Below are 21,955 nucleotides of genomic sequence, written 5' to 3'. Positions count from 1 at the left end.
AGTTAATTACTATGCAGCCTCAACCATATTCAGAGTCCTGTTCATAGCAAGGGGTCTCCTCTTGCCGCTATCAAGCCAAATTGTTGCTGTTGTCTGTCAAAATGGCACGAGATGTCCTTCCCCACCCAGACACCTGGCAAAGGAGTAAGTTCTGGGCTGCTGTCTGCTAACATGTCTCTGAGTGCCAACCACCCTAAGAGATGGGGAGGTAGGAAGGGCCTGGATAGGAAATGTACTCTTCAGGCCACTAAAGGGTGTAGTAGCAGCCATGCTTCCTTTGAAGGCAGTGCGACTTTGCACAGGCCCTTGGCTGTGGCCTGCCTTTACATTGTTCACGTTGTAGTTGTAGTTGTTGTGTGCCGGAATAACACTGTTCATGAAGCCAACATTTTCAATAGAGTATTTGACTTGGTGGCTTACTGCAGCCGTGAAGCTGACTGGTTGACTCAATGTTATCTAAAGAAGCAGCATTCCGTTTTTTTCCCTCAACAGGAATTTTTTCTAGATTTTTAGCTGTGAATTTGACAGTATTGAAAAGATGCCAGACTGAGAGATCTGAGATGCTTAATTTATCTCCAGAACAAGGACAGCACGGGGAGAGCTGGTGCAGAGTCCCATGTAGCTATCCCAATAGGCTTCACCCCATTTCTGCAGGGATCACACCAAAGTGTCCATGACCTTTTCAGCCCATGTCCCCTCCACCTAGGTAGCCAACCAGGGCACTCATTAGCATCAGCTCTGGAAGTGTCAAGGCTTTTTGACGTAGGCACCCACCCACCGGGACCTGGATTAACACTGCCCTCTTCCCCAGTTGCCAAGAAGCTCTGTGATCCATCCACATTCAGTTCTAAAGAAGTCAGTTTCTCATGAACATAATTTAACAGCACAATGTCACTAATGAGGCTTTCACTGAATATGTGATTCGGTATTTGCCTGCTCTAATTAATGTGATGTTCTAAACATGTTCTTAAGCTCCAGAAAACTCATAATCAATGAACTTCAATGCTTTCGGAAGCCAAAATGAAAACAAAAATCATATTTCCTATATTGATTTTTCTTGTAGATGTTTCAAGCAAAACATGGGGGCAAAGATCTCTCAAAACTAATTATAAAAAAAACCCCAGTGCTTTAAATTTCCTTCCAATATCGTGGTTTGTGTCTAAGAAAGCAGATTTTCCTTTAGTACCACACTCCCTTTTTTTTTTTTTTATGTCCCAAGTATGTATTCAAGCAGCGTGCATGCATTTACAGCATTGCAATATGTCAGCTGAAGACAGATTTCTGTTGCAGACCTTGTGGGAATAGACTGAGTAAGTAGGTATTTCTTATTTGTAAGGCAAAGCAAAAAAAAAAAAAAAATGTGGTAGGTGAGGAAATAATAGCTTCGGTAGATTTTGTTCATAGATTTGTTGGGTTTGCCAAAGGGGGGGGGGGGGCAGGGAAAGAAGCAGCAATCAGCTCTGATACCATATTTTTCAGCAAACAGTGTCGGCCCCAGTGATTCCACAAACTTGACGTAAACATGGTATCATCCCAGCACAATCGCGTCCTTTCATGTACAGCTGAAACTCAGGATGCTATCTGGCACTCCCAAGGGAAGATCTGAGTTATTATGCTCTCGCTCTCTTCTGGCAGCTCGTTCAATTACTTCTTAAAGGTGTGGTTCTGCAGATGCTGTTCGAAAAAGGAAGATGGCTCTGTGCCTCTTTGGCCTGGGGCTTCCAGGGACTGGGTTGGATTCCAAGGTGTTAGATAAAACCTTTACCGGATAGGTCTTTTTTTATGCTGTACTAGCTAATGTGGAAACGACCTGGAGCTGCAGGGAACTTAAGGTGAAAGGACCCTAGAATGTTCTTCTCAACATGGAAGTCTTGGTTGCAGTCTGCAAGGTTTCATTGCCCTGGTGTATCGGCCGGCTACTAGTCGTGCCATTTAAAATATCCCGTTGCCTCTGAAATAGCCCAGAGTATTTCTCCAGCAGGAGGGGACCGGATTGCTGCCTGCCTACCTTATTGGATATGCAGTGCTAAGGAGTGAAATTCTGTCTGGCTGCAAATGCTGACAGATCAATCTAAGCCAGTTGGAGATGATATAGACTCCTTTGCTTCACTGCCATTGAGAGTTTTCTCTAGGCTTCATCTGATTTTCCCAAGAACTGTGAAAAGCCTGATACAGCCTTATTCCTCCTGAGAGCTGGCAGTGAGGCTATTATTATTTTATTTTTATTGTGGTAGTTCCTAGAGGAATTTCTGCAAGGTGTTGTACTAATGTACAGAATGAGAAGACGATCACTGACCCAAGAAGTTTACGTTCCAAGGAGCTGTAAGCCTGCAGAACAGTTTCCCCCAATGCACATTTGGGGTTGAAATCCTGAGAGGTGACTTCAGTGGGAGCTGTAAGAACTCATTGACTTTTCAGGATTTGGCTCTTGGTTTGCACTCATTGCTCCTGGGAGTATAAATGTGAATCACTTCATACCATGTGGTTCTCCATAGAAACATAGATTCATAGAGTTAAGACCAGAAGGGATCGCTATGATCATCTAATCTGACCTCCTATGTAACACAGGCCATAGAACGTCCCCAAAACAATTCCTGTGGCTGTGCACCAGCTGGGGTGAGTAACTGCATTGGGTGAGATTCATACTAGTTGGAAACACATATTAAAAACCATATTTGAAACAGTAGAGTTACCGTAACAAAAAAATAAGAGCAAAGAAATGAGGCATTTAGATGCTGCAGCAGCAGGTGCAGTAGACATTAAATTAAATGTTAACCTCCGAATTTAAAAGCTATAATCAATTCACACAGGCATCCGACCTCCTCACAATATTGAGCAAACATCAGGCAGGTCTTGAGGGCAACTTTGTTTCTGATCTGCCAGGTTGATGACTATTGATTTATTTATTCCACTCTATGTTAATTTTCTTTGGACAATAACGTGCAGTACGGCTGGCTAATAGGTTGTTCCTTTTGTGATGTTTGTCTTTTAGCGTCATGGGATCAGGATCCATCTAGATTAAGATGCCTCATCGCAGAGGGTGGTTCTGCTCTCCCTTTTGAACAGTTTCTTTGTTTATTCTGCCTCTAGACACATAGACAGCAAACTGTCTGAAACCAGACATCTGTTAAATATTGTATGTGACAAATACTTGCAGAAGCCTAATTCCAGTGGGAGTCAACTTCGGTGGGAGAAGGTGCAGACCTTACTAGGATTAGGAGTATCGATGTGTTTTATGATGTAATTAGAGCGGGCCAAATTAATCATGGGAAATAAAATTATCCAGTGATTTTTTTTACTCTTTGTGAGTCAGTCTCATCCCATTCAGGTTTCTGCAAATGGATTTGTTCTTCATCAGTATTGGCTGAATAGTGTGAGCCAATATTTTGTCAGCCTATGGACACTGTCTACTTACTGTATTTGCTCTTTATGGCATGTGATTAGTTTCATGGGTTTGTTTTTGTTCCCTGATTGGAGGAATGACAATTTTTAAGTAGGAAAATAGTGGATATTGAATAATAAATAGCAAATGCTTTCATCTGCTCGTAAATATCCTTGTTTTCTTAAGAATACAGCCATTAATCAAAATACAGTGGTAGAATATTTACACTGGCATGAAATTGTCCCTTCTATTTGTAGGTGGAATAGGTGTAAAGCAGACATCATAAATCATGATGTAATTTCAAGTGGAGACTATATAGACCTGCTGCAACATCACCTGAATATAAAGCAACTGTATTGTCTAGTCCATTGTTACAACGGTGAATGTGACCTCATGGCAGAGCCCTTTAGTACCCTACATGTGTTCTTTAATCAGTTGGGCATAGAAGAGAGTTGTTTTTAAAATCTGTGGAGTATCTCATTCTAGTCCCAAATTGTGCTGGGATGAATTATTTACTTGTTAATCCAAAAATTCTTCAGTAGTATCTCTCCCCCCCAGTCCAAGTCTTCAGTGACGGGAATTTAAGTTTCCTTTTTCAGTTTGAACGTGACATGTGTTTTTAGTGGTGTTTATTAAAGAGAGCCAAGTTTGCCCCTAGCAACATGGACAGATAAATAGAGGGCCTTTTGACCTGATTTTATTGCTTCCTTCTCTCATAGCGTCTAAACAGAATTGACTAAACCCCCATTGCGTTGGCAGTGGGGAAAACAGATTAACCTGCCATCCCCGATTCAGAATGCCCAGGTAGTCTGTGCTGCACTTAAATTTGCTGTAATATGCTAGTATGTGATGGTCTGATATGTGGATTATACTCCTCCGTGTCTGTGAGTACTTCTCGGTGCTTCTGTAAACTGCCATTTACAGAGGCCTGAAATGCATAGTTATGCTTTTTTTGTAAGAGTTCAAATCCCCTAGTTTGATGCTGAAGTCATCCAGAAATTCCAGCTGCTTGATTTGGTATTACACAGAGCAGACTGTCAACCCAGGGATCGGACTTGCTCATTCCCAAGAGCACCCTGGACTCACTCCTTGCCCAGATGGAATTCTCACTGAAGCCAGTAGAATTTTGGCCTGACCAAGAACCTCAGAATTTGGTCTGTAGATCTTGGCGTTGGTTTAACCCGAAAAGGGAATCCTAGAACCATAGGGTTAGAAGAGACCGCAAGGGTCATCTTGTCTAACCCGCTCCCAAGATGCAGGATTTGTTGTGGCTAAACCATCCAAGGCAGATGGCTCCAGCCTCCTTTTGAAAACTTCTAGTGAAGGAGCTTCCACAACCTCAATCCAATCTGTTGCATTGTCCTACTGGTCTTACAGTTAGGAACCTTTTTTCCTGAGATTGAATCTAAATCTGCTATGCTGTAGTTTGAACCCACTGCCTCTTGTCCTGCCCTCTGTGGCAAGAGAGAACAACTTTTCTCCATCTTTTTTACAGCAGCCTTTCAAATATTGAAGACTATTATATTCCTCGCCCCCCTTAATTTCCTCTTTTCCAATCTAAACATACCCAGTTCCTTCAGCCTTTGTTCACATGGCTTGCATTCCATCCCTTTGATCATCTTTGTCGCTCGCCTCTGGATCCTTTCCAGTTTCTCGACATCCTTTCTCTACATCAGTGACTAAACTTGGCCTAACCAGCACCAAGTAGAGTGGTACTCTCACCTCTTGTGACTTGCATGCTGTGCCTCTGTTAATGCAACCTAAAATTGCATTTGCTTTTTTGCAAAAGCATCTTATTGCTATGGGGATTGCTGAATGGGGATCACAATAGGCAGGGAGGAAGGATAATCTGTGGCTAAAGCCCTCGGGAGTTCTGTTTTCCTAGCTCTGCCACTGACTCTCTGTGTGACCTTAGGCAAGTCTCTGTGCCTCATTGTAAAACGGGGTAATAATTCTTACCTACTCTGACAGGGGTGTTGGGGAGGATTAATGATCATGAGACCCTGGGTTACTACGGTGATGGGTGTGGTATACATACCTGGACGGAGTGTCAGTTTAGAAAATACCAAGGGCAGAGGGAAGTGACCAAAGGCCTTCTTGCTGGTGGGCACTGAGAAATAAAATAATAGAGGGGGGGACTTCATTGGCTTGATTTTCCACAATTCACGGATGTACCACTAGTCCCTCATCTTGCAGTAGGCTCCACTAGTGCAGACCCCTGTGACCAGGCAGAACTCAATGGACTTGGATGTGGGGAATCCACACGATGAGATGCAGCTGCAGCACTGGGGCTATGGGGAGACTTATACTAGCTTTTTCTGTGCTCCAGTAGCCCCCTTAGAATTACCCCTTTGATCAGGAAGGCAGTGGGGATAAAGAAATGATCTCGTCATTTCTTTATCTTTGCTATAAACTAAACAAACCAATTTTCCTTGTTTCTTCTTTTCAAAAGATGGCGTTGCTACCTGCTCCCACTCTAGTGGGATGATTTAGTTGGGAATTGGTCCTGCTTTGAGCAGGGGGTTGGACTAGATGACCTCCTGAGGTCCCTTCCAACCCTGATATTCTATGATTCTAGTTAGTCACCGGCCTCACATTCTGTGTGTAGCAGGCAATGCTCTGCTTTCTCTCTGGATAAAGAGCTGCCTTTAACTGGATCCCTCTCCTGATTGTTCTTGCCCTCCGTTTTCTGCAAGTTGCTGGGGAGTGTTAAGCTGTGGGGCAAAGATGAGAGGGAAATGTGTTTTTATTATCACTTGGATATAGCAGGCATGCAGAAATTAACACTGATTAAAGTGTATTTGACATGATACTAACCAAACCTGTAAAGGCATGCCCTTTCCTCACTTCCTCTGTTATCAGAGAGATTCACAGGAGAATTATTAAGATTCTAGCCGCAGTACAGCTGACAACGAATGCGTTATTGACAAGCCTTGCATACTCCTTCTCTACATCAGCAAATTACATTGGTTTAACTTAACTCTGGTTTTATACCCATATAGTTAAACTGGTGCAAACTCTTATTTTGCTTTGTGTGGCTTATTTCAGTTTCACTTAAACCTATTCCCAGTCAAGGTAAGCTAAACTGAAAAAGCCACTCTTATACCAAAATAAGACTGGCTACACAGCTTTCTGCACTGGTTTACCTGTATTGGTTCAAAAGCTGATTCACATTATACCAATGCAACTTTGCAGTATAAACAAGCCTTTAGTTAGGTAAGGGTGAGAGGAAAGATAGTCATGGGGTTAAGGCATAGCCTGTGGGTTCTAGTCCTGTATGTGCCTTAGACTTGCTGTGTGATCTTGGATGAAAATTTTCAAAAATGGCTTCTGATTTGATGTGTTTCAGTATTTGAGCCACCCGCTTGAGACACATAGGGCCTGATTTTCAGAGATGATGGATGCCCTCAGCTTGCATTGCCTTCAGCTGGAGTTGTAGGGGGCTCAGCTTCTCTGAAAGCCAAACCTCAAGTTGCACACCTGAAACTACTAGCCACGTTTCAAGGTGTTGACCCGAATCTCTCCCTGCCTCAGTGTCCCTCTCTGTATCATGGGGTTGGTAATACCGCAGCTTGCAATAAGTGTCATTCTGTGGAAAATGGGGAGACATCTGCTTTTTTGGATTCAGTGTCTGGCGCCTTCATTGAGCCCTGGGGACATTTCACTGTGTCAAGCTCTGCAAGGGGATTTTGTGCATGTGGCGTGTGCCGCACCCTGCTGGGTATATACAGCACACAGACTAGCCTCAAGGAAAATCACCGTGAATTCCTGATTTCAGAGCGCTAGCCGTGTTAGTCTGTATCAGCAAAAAGAACGAGGAGTCCTTGTGGCACCTTAGAGACTAACAAATTCAAACTCTGGCTCAGCCCCGTGTGCTCATTTAATGGAGACCAAGTTCCTCCCCACCTCTTTCTGACAGGTTTATTAAGACACACATTTAGAAAAATCAATATGTACTTTGTCCGTTTTCTTTATGCAGAGCTCTGTTCCTGCAGCACGGCGCACACTTGGAGAGTGCAGGGAGGTTTCCAAGACGTGTCTTTCTGGAGAGAGGGGGGAAGGTGAAGTAGCTGCCAACAGCCCCCTGATCTACATGGGGCTAGATGTTAGTGTAGCATGTAGGTCCTTAGGCACTGAATTGCAAGGAGCATAGAGCTACGCCAGGGGTGGGCAAACATTTTGGCCCGAGGGCCACATCGGGGTATGGAAATTGTACGGCAGGCCATGAATGCTCACAAAATTGGGGGTTAGGATGCAGTAGGGGGGTGAGGGCTCTGGCTGGGGGTGCGGGCTCTGAGTTCAGGGTGCTGGAGGGGGCTCCGGGTTGGTGTGCAGGGGGGTGAGGGCTCTGGGGAGGGGCTGGGGATGAGGGGTTTGGAGTGAAGGAGGGGGCTCCAGGCTGGGACCGAGGGGTTCAGAGGGGGGGAAGGGGGGGCAGGGCTGGGGCAGGGGCTACGAGGGAGGGGTGTGAGGGCTCCGGATGGGGGTGCAGGCTGTGGGGTGGGGCTCGGGATGAGGGTCTTGGGGTACAAGAAGGGGCTCTGGGCTGGGATTGAGGGGTTTGGAGGGTGGGAGGGGGATCAGGGCTGTGGTAGGGGACTGAGACATGGGGGGGCTCAGGGGTGCAGGCTCCGGGCGGCGCTTACCGCAAGCAGCTCCCGGAAGCATGTCCCCCCTCCAGCTCCGAGGCGCAGCCAGGTGGCTCTGCGCACTGCCCCGTCCGCAGGTGCCACCCCTGCAGCTCCCATTGGCTGGGAACCGCGGCCAATGGGAGCTGCAGGGGTGACGCCTGCAGACAGGATAATGTGCAGAGCCACCTGGCCATGCCTCTGCATACTACATAGGAGCCGGAGGGGGGGGGTCCATGCCGGCTGCTTCCCTGGAGCCGCACGGTGCGGGGCAAGCCCCCGACCCCGCTACCTGGCTGGAGCTGAGGGCCGGATTAAATGGTCTGACGGGCTGGATGTGTCCCACAGGCCGTAGTTTGCCCAGCCCTGGAATACGCTGTCACAGGTCTTCCTCCCCCTTATGTCCGCAAAAAGATTTGAAGTCTATGAAAGTGCAAGGAGCTGTAGTCTTTACTGCGATACCGTAGTGTTTGGTGAGGGCATTTTTGAAAACTGCATGGTTTGTTCATCTCTCTGGAAAAACTTTGGAATCCCCCATCCCCTCCAAAAGCAGAGTGTTTCCTTAATGTGCATTTATTTTCAGACCCATCCTTGAAAGTCTCCCTTCCTCACACCTTCAGCTTGATCAAAGATAACGTCAGGCTCCTGCAAACCGTCGCAAAGGGGAGCAACAGAATCTTGGGGCTGCAGATATTGCAGGCAAGTTGCAAGGCTGCGAGTGCCTGATCATAGAGAAAGTGAGAGGGGAAATCTAATTGGAATGTTCCAAATCATGAGCGCAGCGGCTGAGATAATTGTAATTGAGGAACTGTTTTTAACTGAACTTGGAAGATTAAGTAAAGAGGGCAAAGGCTTAACTAGAAATTAAATGAGGGACTAGATGGCTGAGAGGATTGGTAATGGGATATGGACCCTTCCCGCTGTAGGTCATCAGTTCAAATCTGGCTCTGGATGTTAATCACTTAAAGTCATTACAGTCTGAAAGTTGTTTGGGGCGCGCTGTCTCTCTGACAAGAGATTCTGATGTACAGGTGTGTGTCCTAAAATTCACTGATACAAGGGACCCCTTCTCCTCCACAGGTGTCCATGATAGGACTCAAGAAAAAGCAACCAGTGATTAAATGGCTGTCAAGAGTACATTGCAATACTAAACTGTCTCACCCATAGAGATGGCTTTGTTGGGTCAGGATGGGGGGCCAGTATTTTGGGGGATTGGGTGCTGTAGCTCATGCTTTGCCTGCTCCGTGAACAGAGAACTTAAGTCAGCAGGGTGGTCATTTAATGTGAGTGGGGATGGAAACTCTAAACAAGCAGTAAATAAAATACAAATTCAGAAGCAAGAGGACCTGTGCACAGTGCACGTGTACTCCATAAAGTGACAGTGGTAAAATGGCTCCTTTTTATTCAGCAGATCTGTTCCCTGTGTGTATTCAGAGTCACACCTCCACATGTTAGGAGCATAAATGAGTCTTTACTACCTTTTGCTTCTGTTAGCCGTGTAGGGCCAACCCAGCTAAGAGAGCAGGAGCTGGGTTCTAGTCCATCCCGTGCATCATCCTCAGAAATGTTCACTTCAGTTCCAGAGACAAGGTGGGTGAGGGAATATCATTTATTGGACCGACTTCTGTTGGTGAGAGAGAGAAACTTTTGAGCTTCCATGGGGCTGCTGCTTCTTCTGTGTCTGAGGGTATCTCTGTAGTGCAATCGCGGGGTGTAATCTAGCTAGCTCAGGGACTAGAGCAGTGAAGCTGCTGTACAAACCTGCCCAGAACCCTGGGTCATTCCTGGAGGAGTTACCCTGCTCTGAAGCCCACGCTGCCACAGATTCAGTAGCCAAAAGCTAGCTGAAGAAGAGCTCTGTGTAAGCTCGAAAGGTGGTCTCTGACCTACAGAAGTTGGTCCAATACGAGAGATTCTCATCCACCTTATCGCTCTCGTATCCTGGGACCAACACAACTAAAACACTGCATATGTTTAAATTCCAGGCAGTCAGAGCTGTACATCCACCCAAAGCAACGGGGTTGCAAAAGTGGACCTAATTTGGCTTAGAAGACCCTTTTTTCTGGTGATAATGAGAGAAAGGAAAAAATCCAGCTTGACTGTCAGATCTGTGGGTAAATTTGCAGGGCTTGCATTTAGGAACCTACCCCTTTCCTCAGCGTTTTACTTGTAAACGGAGTACATTTGATATGGAAATCATAGAGAAAATACATATAGAACCCGCAACAATGCCTCTTCTCAGAGCAGGACTGCATTTGAAAGGAAAATAAAATAAGCCATTGGCTGAAAATGGCTCGTGATTTAAGACCACTGTTGCCACTTCAGGGAAGCAGGGATGAGCTAATTAGATTCAGAGTCTGGAGAGGAAGAAAGGGGAAACTGAAGGAAATTCCTAGAGCTGGTGGTTATTTTCCAAGAAGATTAATGTTGAGCACATGCTGTCATTTTTCACCATCAGGGGCTAAAGCCATGAGGAGCATGCTGCTGTTAGCTAACTGCATGAATAAAAGATGTCTCCAGACACAGTAGACACCTAAAATCCTAGCTGCAGATCCCTGATTTAAATACCGTAACTCCTGGGTCTGGCAAGATTTTCTTTGATGATGTTAGTATTATGGCAACCCTGACTAGCTCCACTAGTGACCATTTCCTGTCTGTCTACCTGTGTATCGATCATAGCATAATATCCAAGGCCACGTCTATACGTACCGATGCAACTGCGTCTCTGCAGCTCGTCTGGTGACGATGCTCTATGCCGACGGGAGAGAACTCTCCATAGTCATAATAAAAGCACCTCTGCGAGTGGCAGAAGCCATGTCAATGGGAGATGCTCTCCCACCGACATAGCACTGTGCACGCGAGCATTATATTGGGGTAACTTCTGTCACTCCGGGCGGTGGTTTTTTCACACCCCTGAGTGACATAAGTTATGCTGACATAGGCTGTCATGTAAAAGTAACCTTATGTTGTGTTTCTTTTCTCTACTACTAAAAAACATTGGGTGTTGAACCTTGGGTACAAAAGGGCTAGGTTTCTCGCAGAGGTAATGGGTAAGTACATTTTAAGACCAGATTGCGAGCCTCTTACATTGGTGAGCTCTTACTCAGAGCAGTCTCACTGAAATAAGTAGCTTAACTGGAAAATTTGTCTGCGTTTGAGATGTCCGGACAAGTCACCGAACCTGAATGTTTAGAATGACCCTAATGGTGAATGAAAATTCGAAGCAGTGATAGTGTGTTACACACCTGCCTGGAATATCTCTGCCACGCTGTTGTCGTATCATTGTCATCACGTTAGCTACGTCTCTGCTGTTCTTCACCGCAGCAGAATGTGGCAGCTGCGAATCGAGGAAGATGTAGCCAGTACGTTGAGAAGCCTTGTGGCTGCAGTTTGCCTGATGTGCCAGTACGTGAAGACAGCACTCGAAAGTCGAAATGGTCTGGAAAGGGCATGGGAAATATCCAAGGGACAAAGCGTAAGAAGATCCTGTTCCCCGAAATCTGCCCCCGGCCTGTCTCTGAGCCCTCTTCTCTTCCCTCCTGGCATGCCTTTGCACCCTTTCACCTGATCACATGCCAGCCATGGCAGGAAATTGTTATTACTTGGTGAGGGCAGTTAAATGGGTCCCTAGGTGTATGTCTACACAGCCCCTGGGGGTGAGCCTCCCAGCCTGGAGTGTCAGATTCAGGGTAGCAGGGCTCACACTAGTGCTCTAAAATTCTGTGTAGACGTACCCTAGGAGTCGCAGGATGTGCATGACTCGGCCCGGCTTCCGGATTGATGGTGTGTAAGCGTGTTGCATCAATGTGCCCATGGGCATGTGGATATTCTGGAGGTATCAGTCCTCCCAGCACGTGCTTTATTATCTCATCGCATTTCAGCTCATTCCCCCGTTTTATCCCCACCAGCCTGGTTATGCTCCTGAGAGAGGCAGACGTTGCTTTTAGCAGAGGTACTGACTTGCATTTGTATCATTTGAAGTGATACACCTCTTTGAACTCCCCTTGTTACATTAATCTGCTTACACACCCTTTTTGTGCAGATTATTAAGGTTTCATTACGTGGGAACCAGAGATTCCTATAAGAGAGCTTTTCCGCTGATGTGAGAAGCGGTTATTTCCAGTGGCGTTGCCTGACAGCCCACTGCAAGCTTCCTGGAACAGACATGTACATTCCTGGAACAGCCTGCGCTCATCTCCTTTAAGACTTAAATGTCAGATCCCGCTTGGCCTCTCTCGTGCAACACAACTTTCCCCGCTGCAGCACAATAGCTTATTTCAGGATGCACAGCGGCTTTGATTCATCTGGTGGTGGATAAAGCAGCCTCTCCAAATATGTTTGGCAACCTAATGAACCAAGAAGAACATATTGTGCTTGTTAGCACGGGCGCAGTTTCTAAAGAATGTGTAAGCTGCTGTGTGTCGGGGAGGAATTTCCTTCCCTTTCATAGGAGATGGGTCCAAGCTGCAAAGTCCAATTCTGGACCCGAATGTTTCCTAAGGTGTTTTGGATCTAGAGTTTTGGTTCAGGACTTTAATACTTGAATAGGAAAAATTACAATAAAGATACCATGAGGCCCTGATTCAACCAAGCACTTAAGCGTGTGTGTAAATCCATCTCTGTTCAACAAAGAGCTTAAGCCCATGCTTAGATCCCATTGACTTCAACATTAAGCCCATGCTTAAGGTCAAAGTCATACTTACATGGTGTGCTGAGTGCAGGTGGATTAAGCATGTGCTTTTGTGAATCATGGCCTAATGCAAAGTATTGCTCCCTTCACTCCAATGAGAAGAATTTGGCCCAGTATTTTATCTATGTTTTGGTGAAGGTGTAATGGGCAGCACAGTATGGGGAGGAGGTGACCACCCCTCTGTGGAGAAAGAAGTGGTTCCGGAATATTTAGAAAAGTTGGACGAGCACAAGTCCATGGGGTAGGATGCATTGCATCCGAGGGTGCTAAAGGAGTTGGCGGATGTGATTGCAGAGCCATTGGCCATTATCTTTGAAAACTCGTGGCGATCGGGGGAGGTCCCGGATGACTGGAAAAAGGCTAATGTAGTGCCCATCTTTTTAAAAGGGGAAAAGGATGATCCAGGGAACTACAGGCCAGTCAGCCTCACCTCAGTCCCTGGAAAAGTCATGGAGCAGGTCCTCAAGGAATCAATTTTGAAGCACTTCGAGGAGAGGAAAGTGATCAGGAACAGTCAGCATGGATTCACCCAGGGCAAGTCATGCCTGACTAACCTAATTGCCTTCTATGAGGAGATAACTGGCTCTGTGGATGAGGGGAAAGCAGTGGACGTGTTATGCCTTGAGTTTAGCAAAGCTTTTGATACGGTCTCCCACAGTATTCTTGCCAGCAAGTTAAAGAAGTATGGGCTGGATGAATGGACTATAAGGTGGATAGAAAGCTGGCTAGATCATCAGGCTCAATGGGTAGTGATCAATGGCTCCATGTCTAGTTGGCAGCCGGTATCAAACGGAGTGCCCCAAGGGTTGGTCCTGGGGCCAGTTTTGTTCAATATCTTCATTAATGATTTGGAGGATGGCGTGGACTGCACTCTCAGCAAGTTTGCAGATGACACTAAACTGGGAGGAGTGGTAGATACGCTGGAGGGTAGGGATAGGATACAGAGGGACCTAGACAAATTAGAGGATTGGGCCAAAAGAAATCTGATGAGGTTCAACAAGGACAAGTGCAGAGTCCTGCATTTAGGATTGAAGAATCCCATGCACCCCTACAGACTAGGGACCAAGTGACTAGGCAGCAGTTCTGCAGAAAAGGACCTAGGCGTTACAGTGGATGAGAAGCTGGATACGAGTCGACAGTGTGCCCTTGTTGCCAAGAAGGCTAACGGCATTTTGGGCTGTATAAGTAGGGGCATTGCCAGCAGATCTAGGAAAGTGATCATTCCCTTCTATTTGGCATTGGTGAGGCCTCATCTGGAGTACTGTGTCCAGTTTTGGGCCCCAAACTACAAGAAGGATGTGGACAAATTGGAAAGAGTCCAGCGGAGGGCAACAAAAATGATTAGGGGGCTGGAGCACATGACTTATGAGGAGAGGCTGAGGGAACTGAGATTATTTAGTCTGCAGAAGAGAAGAATGAGGGGGGATTTGATAGCTGCTTTCAACTACCTGAAAGGGGGTTCCAAAGAGGATGGATCTAGACTGTTCTCAGTGGTACCAGATGACAGAACAAGGAGTAATGGTCTCAAGTTGCAGTGGGGGAGGTTTAGGTAGGATATTAGGAAAAACTTTTTCACTAGGAGTGTGGTGAAGCACTGGAATGGGTTACCTAGGGAGGTGGTGGAATCTCCTTCCTTAGAAGTTTTTAAGATCAGGCTTGACAAATCCCTGGCTGGGATGATTTAGTTGGGGATTGCTCCTGCATTGAGCAGGGGGTTCGACTAGATGACCTCCTGAGGTCTCTTCCAACCCTGATATTCTATATTCTATGATAATGGGTTCATCTTTCATCGAATCAGTTTGCCTTTCCTTAGGCTAAACATTCTCGGCTCATCACCCTGCCAACTAAACAGCCCTGTTAATCTTGGAGACATGACATGGGGGAGTTAAACCTCTAAATGAAGGGGGCTAAGAGACATTACAAGTAAAGCTGTTCTCATTTCCAAGCCTTCTTCTCTATCTTCCAACCAAACTGAGGGCTTAATCCAGTGAGATCCTGGACTCCCTGGGTCCCATTACCTCCTGGGTTCAGGCCCATATTGCCCTTCTGTACATGAAGTCTCCTGTAATACTAATGGCCAAAATCTTTCTTTGCATGTACACAGTTTCCATGGAGATTGGTGCACCTAGGCTTGTCTGAGACCAGATTTAGGCCCTCAGGAATTTCCGCAAGCAGAAAAGACTGAAGAGTGCGAGGAGCATTGAGCTGTCAAGGCATTAATATTATTTAACATTTATATTGAATTAGCAACCACAGGCCCCAATCGGGTTGAGGACCCCATTGTGCTAGGGGCTGCACAAACATAGAAGACAAGGCCCTGACCCCAGAGACCTTATACCTACAACCACTGATTCAGGGGAGTAAGTTTAATCACATGCCTGTACAAGGGTGACCAGGTTTTGGACCGGAACACCCAGTCAAAAAGGAATCCTGACCGCTCCAGTCAGCACCACTGACCGGGCCATTGAATGCCGGTTCACTGGTTGCCAGGGGGGCTCCGTGTGCTGCCCTTCCCCCCGCCGGCGCAGCTCCCATTGGCTGGGTCAGGGCAGGGGAGAAACTAGCGTCACTCGCGAGCACTCAGCGAGACGCCATCCCCCCGTCATTGCATCCCTCCCCCATCCCATCCTGCCCCCCACACCTACCCATCCCAGCTCTGTACCCCTTACAGCGCTCTCCCACCCATCCTCTCCACCTCCCAGAGCCTCCACCCCCGTCCCTCACCCCCCACACGCCTGCACCCCATTCACCTCCATACACTGCTGCACTCCCTCCCATTGTGTCCCTATACGCCCCGTGCCCCCACATCCTCATGCACCCATAGCTTCTGCATCCCCCTGCATCCCCATCCACCCCACATACCCCCTCCTCTCTCCTTCCCTGCCCCCTCTCACCCCCACCCTGCTCTCGTCCTTGGCCTCTTTCCCTCGCCATCCTCTCTCCTCCACCCCCACCCCATCTTTTCCCCTCCAGCCCACCCTCCTCCCTTCCCGGCTGGGTGTCTCTATGTAGGCAAGTGTGTGCATGCATGCACTGTATGTGTGTAAGAGGCTGTGTGTCTTTGTGTAGGGAGGTGCGTGTATTGCCACCTGTGTGTATACCTGTGTGAATAAAATTTGCAGCCTAACTCTTTGACTTTTATTCCTTTTGCTGGCTTGCACACACAAAAATTGATGACATAAAATGTAGGTATTCATTTCATAACAAGTTGTTAAAAGAGAAGGGAACTCTAAAAGAAAAGGATTATTTCTTAAGAAGTGAATGTTGTTGACTAGTAATTGTAGAAGAGCCGATGGATCATACATTTCTCCCCACCTTTGTCTAGCTACATTATAAACCCTTTGTTGCAGACTCTCTCTTTTTATGTGTATGTGCAGCACCTTCCACCCTGGAGCCCTGATATTAGTTGGGGTCTCTAGGCACCAAACAACAATTGTAATAATAAAGAATGTGGAAGTACATTTGTTAGTGCATGCTAGATGTGTACACATGAATACACGTGTGTATCTGCATGTAGATGTGGGAGTCAGTTTCTACAGATTTATTTATATAGGTATCTGGACAGGTGCATTTCTGTGGTTGTGCTCTCTGGATTTGTATTTGGACTTCGGGAGTGGGCCTTTAATGGACCCATTGCAGCTGTGATAATGTGTGGTCCTAATTCCACACATAAAATTACAATAACTTTAGTGAACAAAAAACATGGAGCTGGTTACGAAAAATGGGAGGAGGAGAGGGAAAGAATCACAAAAACCTTTGTGAAATTTCATTTTTTTTAAAATTACCCTTTTTGACTATTTTGCTGCCAGCTCTAGCGTCCTATAACAAATAAAACCTGAACTTAGCTTAATACATCTCTCAAAACAATAAATATGCCTGTTTGGGCCTTGCAGTGAAAATGAGCATGTGAGAGAGAGTGGGTGAGAGCGAGAGGGGGGATGGAGTGAGCGGGGGCGGGGCCTCAGGCAGGGGGCGGGGCAAGGGTATTCAGTTTTCTGGAATTAGGAAGTTAGCAACCCTAGCCTATACCTGGAACTACTGATGGGCCCAATCTGGGTTCCATTGACCTCCCATTAGAATCAGGATTTAGCTTTAAAGTTTCTGGTTTTAGGCTCGGGGCCTAAGAAGGCAAATGACAACATACAAAGCGTTCAGGGAGAGGGAGGCAGTGAAATATACATTTTAATGATCACTTGCAAAGATTTTAATTTTTAATAAGGCGTTGTTGCCTGATCACACTCATCATTTTGGACATCCATGTACAACATGGCTTAACTTTCAAACGGAATGATTTAAATGTAAAAATAAACTAAGCAAATTGTACCAAAGCATCCATTAGATGATGATTTATCAGAGATGAATAGTACCAGAAACCTCTCGAAAGCTGACGTTTTGTAGAAAGCGCAGCTTCTGGGCTGCATCATGATTTTAATTGTAGAGGACCCACTGGTGCCATTAAAGAGATTGGAAATAAACTGACCGTTGAATATCACCATGAAGAGTTGTGGCCATTATCTCCTAGGCTATCAAACTAATCCAGTAAAGTGGCTGTGAGTAAACGAAGCTCCTCGTGAGGTGAGACATGCTATAATTAACAAAGGGGTAAAATAGCTAAAGGAATAGCTGTTTCTGGAAATATTTGTTAATCTACTTTGGAATAGCTCAGAAGGTCATTTTTTTCCCCACTCTTTAAGAAATAATACATTTATTTTAGAGTTCCCTTCTCTTTTAAAAACTTGTTATGACGTGAATACACACACATTTTATGTCATCAGTTTGTGCACAGGCCAGCAAAAGGAATAAAAGTCAGAGTTAGGCTGCAAACACAGGCATGAGCATGTCTCTGTTCTTATTGGTGATCCCATGGGACTCCACATATGAGCAAAGTTACACTTGTGCTTAAGTTGCCACCGGTGGTACTCCGCCCTCTGGCAAGGTGTTGGGCACCACATTGGTGGAAATGCTGCAGTTTGGAAGGCATGTAAAACATAGGCATTGGCAACTTGTGTTCATGAAGATGCCATGGGACTGGGCAGGATCAGGGGTGGTAGCCCAGGTGTTGTGGCTGAATTGGAGTTAAAGAATCATCTCCATTCTGTGATGGCACCTGATCGCGTCTCTGTCAGACGTGCTGTGGGTAATATCACATTCCCCTGTTCCTGGACCTCCGTCCTGCCCTCTGCGTTGTCACCACCCAGTTTGGAAAACCGGCTGTGATCCTTTTCCCAAGGACCGTGAACACTACGGATTGGAGGGCACGATCGAGTCCTCGGCCTTTCACAATTAATCTTCTGCTGTCAGCTGCTAAGCAAAACTGTTCCCTCCCTCTCTCAGATGTCAGTACCATTTGATCACATCAAACCAGTGATGTGCAATTAAAGTGACAGTGGGTCATTGACTGGCACTGGGTATCAGTCAGACTCTGTGAAGAAGTTGGCATGTCAGTCAGTATGAAACCATGTACGTTTTTGTTGACATTTAATTATATTCTTTTCCCATCAGCTGTCGTGGCAACTCCTTGACAGGATAGCGAATTACACTCGGAGCCAATCAGGCATTACACTCGCCTCTCTCCCTAAGCTTCCCACCGCAGGGCAGTTGTAAGACGGGGTAAGTGAGCCCGCCATGAGGGGTCACTTGAACGCTTACTGGAGTCAATGTGTATTTTCTGTGCCTCTCTCAGATTATTCCCTTCTCTTCCCTATCCTCTCCATAGGCAATTTTAGGACCTAATCAAAGCCCACTGAAGTCAATGAGAGGCTTCCCAGGCTTTGGATCCTGCCTACTGATTTGATGCAGCTATAGTATAGCGATTATCTATTATAGAACCTTCCATGTTGTTGTGGTGCAGCAGGTCTGTCTGTCTAAATACCTGTCTGCCTGTCTGTTGATCTATCTACCTGTCTGTCTCTCTATACTCCTTCCTACCTACCTACCTAACTGTATGTCTGTTTGCCTCCCTCCATGCATTTAATTTAACAATGCTTCTATCCACCATCTTCAACACAACAGCACTTCCAGTTGCAAATGCTTTTGTGACAGAATGTACCCCTGTGTCCACACCCTACACACTACTATAATAATCTTTGTACAAAGTATGCCTTGTGAGGTATCCTTTGAAAATTTAAAATTTTCTGGTGGTTGTTGTCCTGGTAAAATGTGTGGCAAGCTTGTATTTTAAATTATATGATTACACTGTATGGTGTCGTTAACACATGTTGCAAACTGAGGTTGGCAAACAAGTCTGTCTCAAACAAAGGAACGTGTGCTCTGTTTAATTTGCATTTAAGCATCATCAAGCAGGAAGGGAAACAAAGGAAGCTCAAATAGGTGAGGAAAAAGCAGCAGGGAACATCCTTCCCCATAGACTTTTTGTGTCCTTGTACCCAGCTGGAAATGTTTTTGAAGTGGGGGACTGAAACTATAAAAAGGAAGGAAATGCATGCACACACACACACACCACCTATCATATTGAGGGCACCTGAAGTGACAAAGGAAGCATTTGTTGAATTCTGGGAGAAGGGGTCCATACCTAAGAAGTTCGATCAGTAAGATTGCTGAAAGCCTAGGGTGAGATAACTTTGCTTTTAATTTAACATAGTTTAAGTTACGCACCAGTTGCGTTTTATCTTATTTTTCTTGTAGCTATTTCTGACTTTTATGCCTCATTACTTGTTCCCACTTAAAATCTATCTCTTTGCAGTTAATAAACTTGATTTATTGTTTTATCTAATCCAGTGTGTTTAAACTGAAGTGGCAGGGAAACTCCATTTGGGGTGGCAAGTGGTGTGCATATTATTTCTATTAAAGAAAGAGTGGACTCTTATATAAACTTGTATTGTCCAGGAGAGGGCTAGACAGGACAGGACATACATTTCTGGGGGAAGATCTAAAACTGGGGGTGTGTTGGGGTCACCCTGCAGTATAACCCAGGCTGGTAAAAGCCAAGGTGTAGCTGGCGGGCTGCAGCACACATAGCTGGGAGGGACTTGCTGGAGGCTGTTTGTGAGCAGTCCAGGGCTCAGGCTACAGCAGCAAAGCAGTGTAAAGGGTACCCCAGGTTAGAGGGGAGGGGTGACACAGCTACTCTTTAGTCTGGATTGTCAGACCTGGTAGGTCACAGCTTCCATTTGAAATTCATTGGGTTTTGCATAGGCGCCAACTTTCCCCGGTGCCGGTGGGTGCTCGCGACCCCTGGTCCCGCCCCAACTCCACCCTTTCCCTGCCCCGCCCCCATTCCAACCCCTTCCCCAAATCTCCGCCCCAGCCCCGCCTCTTCCCAGAGCGCGCCGAGTTCCCCCTCCTCCCTCCCAGCACTTGCCGCGGCGCAAGCACTGGGAGTTGGGGGGAAGGAGCGGGCCCTCGGTGCGCTCAGGGGAGGAGGCGGGACGCAGCGGAGTGGAGCCGGAGGTGAGCTGGGGCGGGGGGGGCGGGGAGCTGCTGCAGCCACCAATTTTTCCCAATGGTGCTGCAGCCCCGGAGCACCCACGGAGTCGGTGCCTATGGGGTTTTGCCTAATACAGGCAGGTGAGACATAGTCTGCAAAATCATACCTCATGCTGTGGCACTGCCCTTTACTCGTTTTTCCCCCTGGCCTACCTTTCTGCTCGACTGAACTCACTCATTTCCTGCTGTTTTGCGGCCTAGCTGGGGAGAATGAAATAGTGTCTAATTACCCCTTAAAAGTCTGCAGGATGCCACTGTTGACTGACAAATAAATCCAGTTCCAAATATCAGAGCAATAGAAGCGGTTCTAGAAATCACACTGCAATTAAATTAGGAGAATCAGACAAACAAACTTGGCATTTATCTCCCTTTTGTGTGCATGCGAGTTTGTGTAACTGTATACATCTTAAAACAGATGGTGGATCCCTCACCCTGGTACCTGAGACTGCTGTGCATTCTTGGTTGTTGGCTGGTTTTGTTTTATTTTTTTATGATAGTATCATTCTCTGAATCAGACAAGTGACAATGAGGGAGAACAATCATTTATTGTTGGCAGCGTCGTCTGTGTGTTCCGCTGAGATGCCTTGAGATTTAATCGCTTCTAGCCAGTATGCTTCTGTCTCCGAGGTACCGGGTGCCAGCTGTTGCTGGGAGCGTGTGTGCAGAGTAAATATGACACATAGTTTATGCTCTCTTGTGTAATTCCCTTTGGGTAATGTATCTCATTCCAACCACATATGTTTTACCAAGGTCTATGCTTTTGCTGCAGTACTGGAATGCTTCAGTTTGGGGAGAGGTTTTTTTTTATGGGTGCTGTCTTGTTTAGATTGGGGACAGATTGTTTATCTCCATGCAAAGGCATTGCATCGCACCTCTAATGTTACACTAACTTTGAAATCACCTGACTTAAGTTTTGCTCGGAAATGTCTTAAATCGGAACGATGCACAGGGCTGAATCTGGCCTATTATGTAGAAACTGTAGCTCAGAATTTTACATCAGGCCTTAACTGAAGTGCTGGAAAGATGTCTGGTAAGCTCATATGCATTAGAAATAAACATCCTACTAGATCGTTAAGTCGGTTCTCCTGTGAGGGCACAGTAGATTCCTCCAGATTAGATAGATTGCAGTCATCTTAGACCCGATACTAAACTCAGAACCAAATCCTGCTTGCTGTACTCACGCAAGTAATCCCATTGACTAGAGTGGGATTACTTATCTGAGTGAAGTGAACAGGATATGGCCCTGGATTTATCTTCTACATGCATGTATAATACAGAAAATATTGAATATATAATGAAACGAGGAGTGAAAATAAGCATCAGCTCCAACTAGCTATTAGGTGGATGCAATACTACACAACTGAATTGTTCAGAAGATGGGGTTGGGGAAAATCATCAGTTTCCAATTTTGGGAAGTCTCTGGCATCCGTTTTTCAACCCAGTAGCCTGCGTTTGCTCGGAGTGTGTTATGAACACTGTATATTGCTCAGTATAAAAAGACCGTAATTATTAAAATTGTGTGTATAGGAGAATTTAGCCTCTCATTTGAGGTGTCCTAATGACACTTCAACAACTGGTAGGGAAGATAATAGGGTTTATGGTAATTACATAGCCAGTCAAATACAGTACATGAATGATTCAGCTTCAGGCTTGAAGCAAGAGTGATTCCCGGTGTTTTTGTTAGCACACAGCTGCTTCATTTAAAATATTTTGGCAGAAATTGCCAAGCAGCCCGGCTAGGCTGGTGTTAGTTAGGGAAGCTTAACCGCTTCATGCCCAGGACTTTCCTGGCTGCGCATCTCCATTACC

General features: G+C 46.0%; 1 protein-coding gene across 4 annotated transcripts in view; it reads left to right on the top strand.

The window, feature by feature from the left end:
• KAZN (kazrin, periplakin interacting protein) overlaps positions 1-21,955 on the top strand; it is a 747,507-nt gene that overhangs the window by 447,927 nt on the left and 277,625 nt on the right. The window lies entirely within an intron of this gene.

The sequence above is a fragment of the Emys orbicularis genome, chromosome 22, assembly GCF_028017835.1.
Source record: "Emys orbicularis isolate rEmyOrb1 chromosome 22, rEmyOrb1.hap1, whole genome shotgun sequence".
Classification (NCBI taxonomy): domain Eukaryota; kingdom Metazoa; phylum Chordata; order Testudines; family Emydidae; genus Emys; species Emys orbicularis.
The sequence above is the reverse complement of the archived record's forward strand: the minus strand, read 5'-3'. Positions and strand labels throughout refer to the sequence as shown.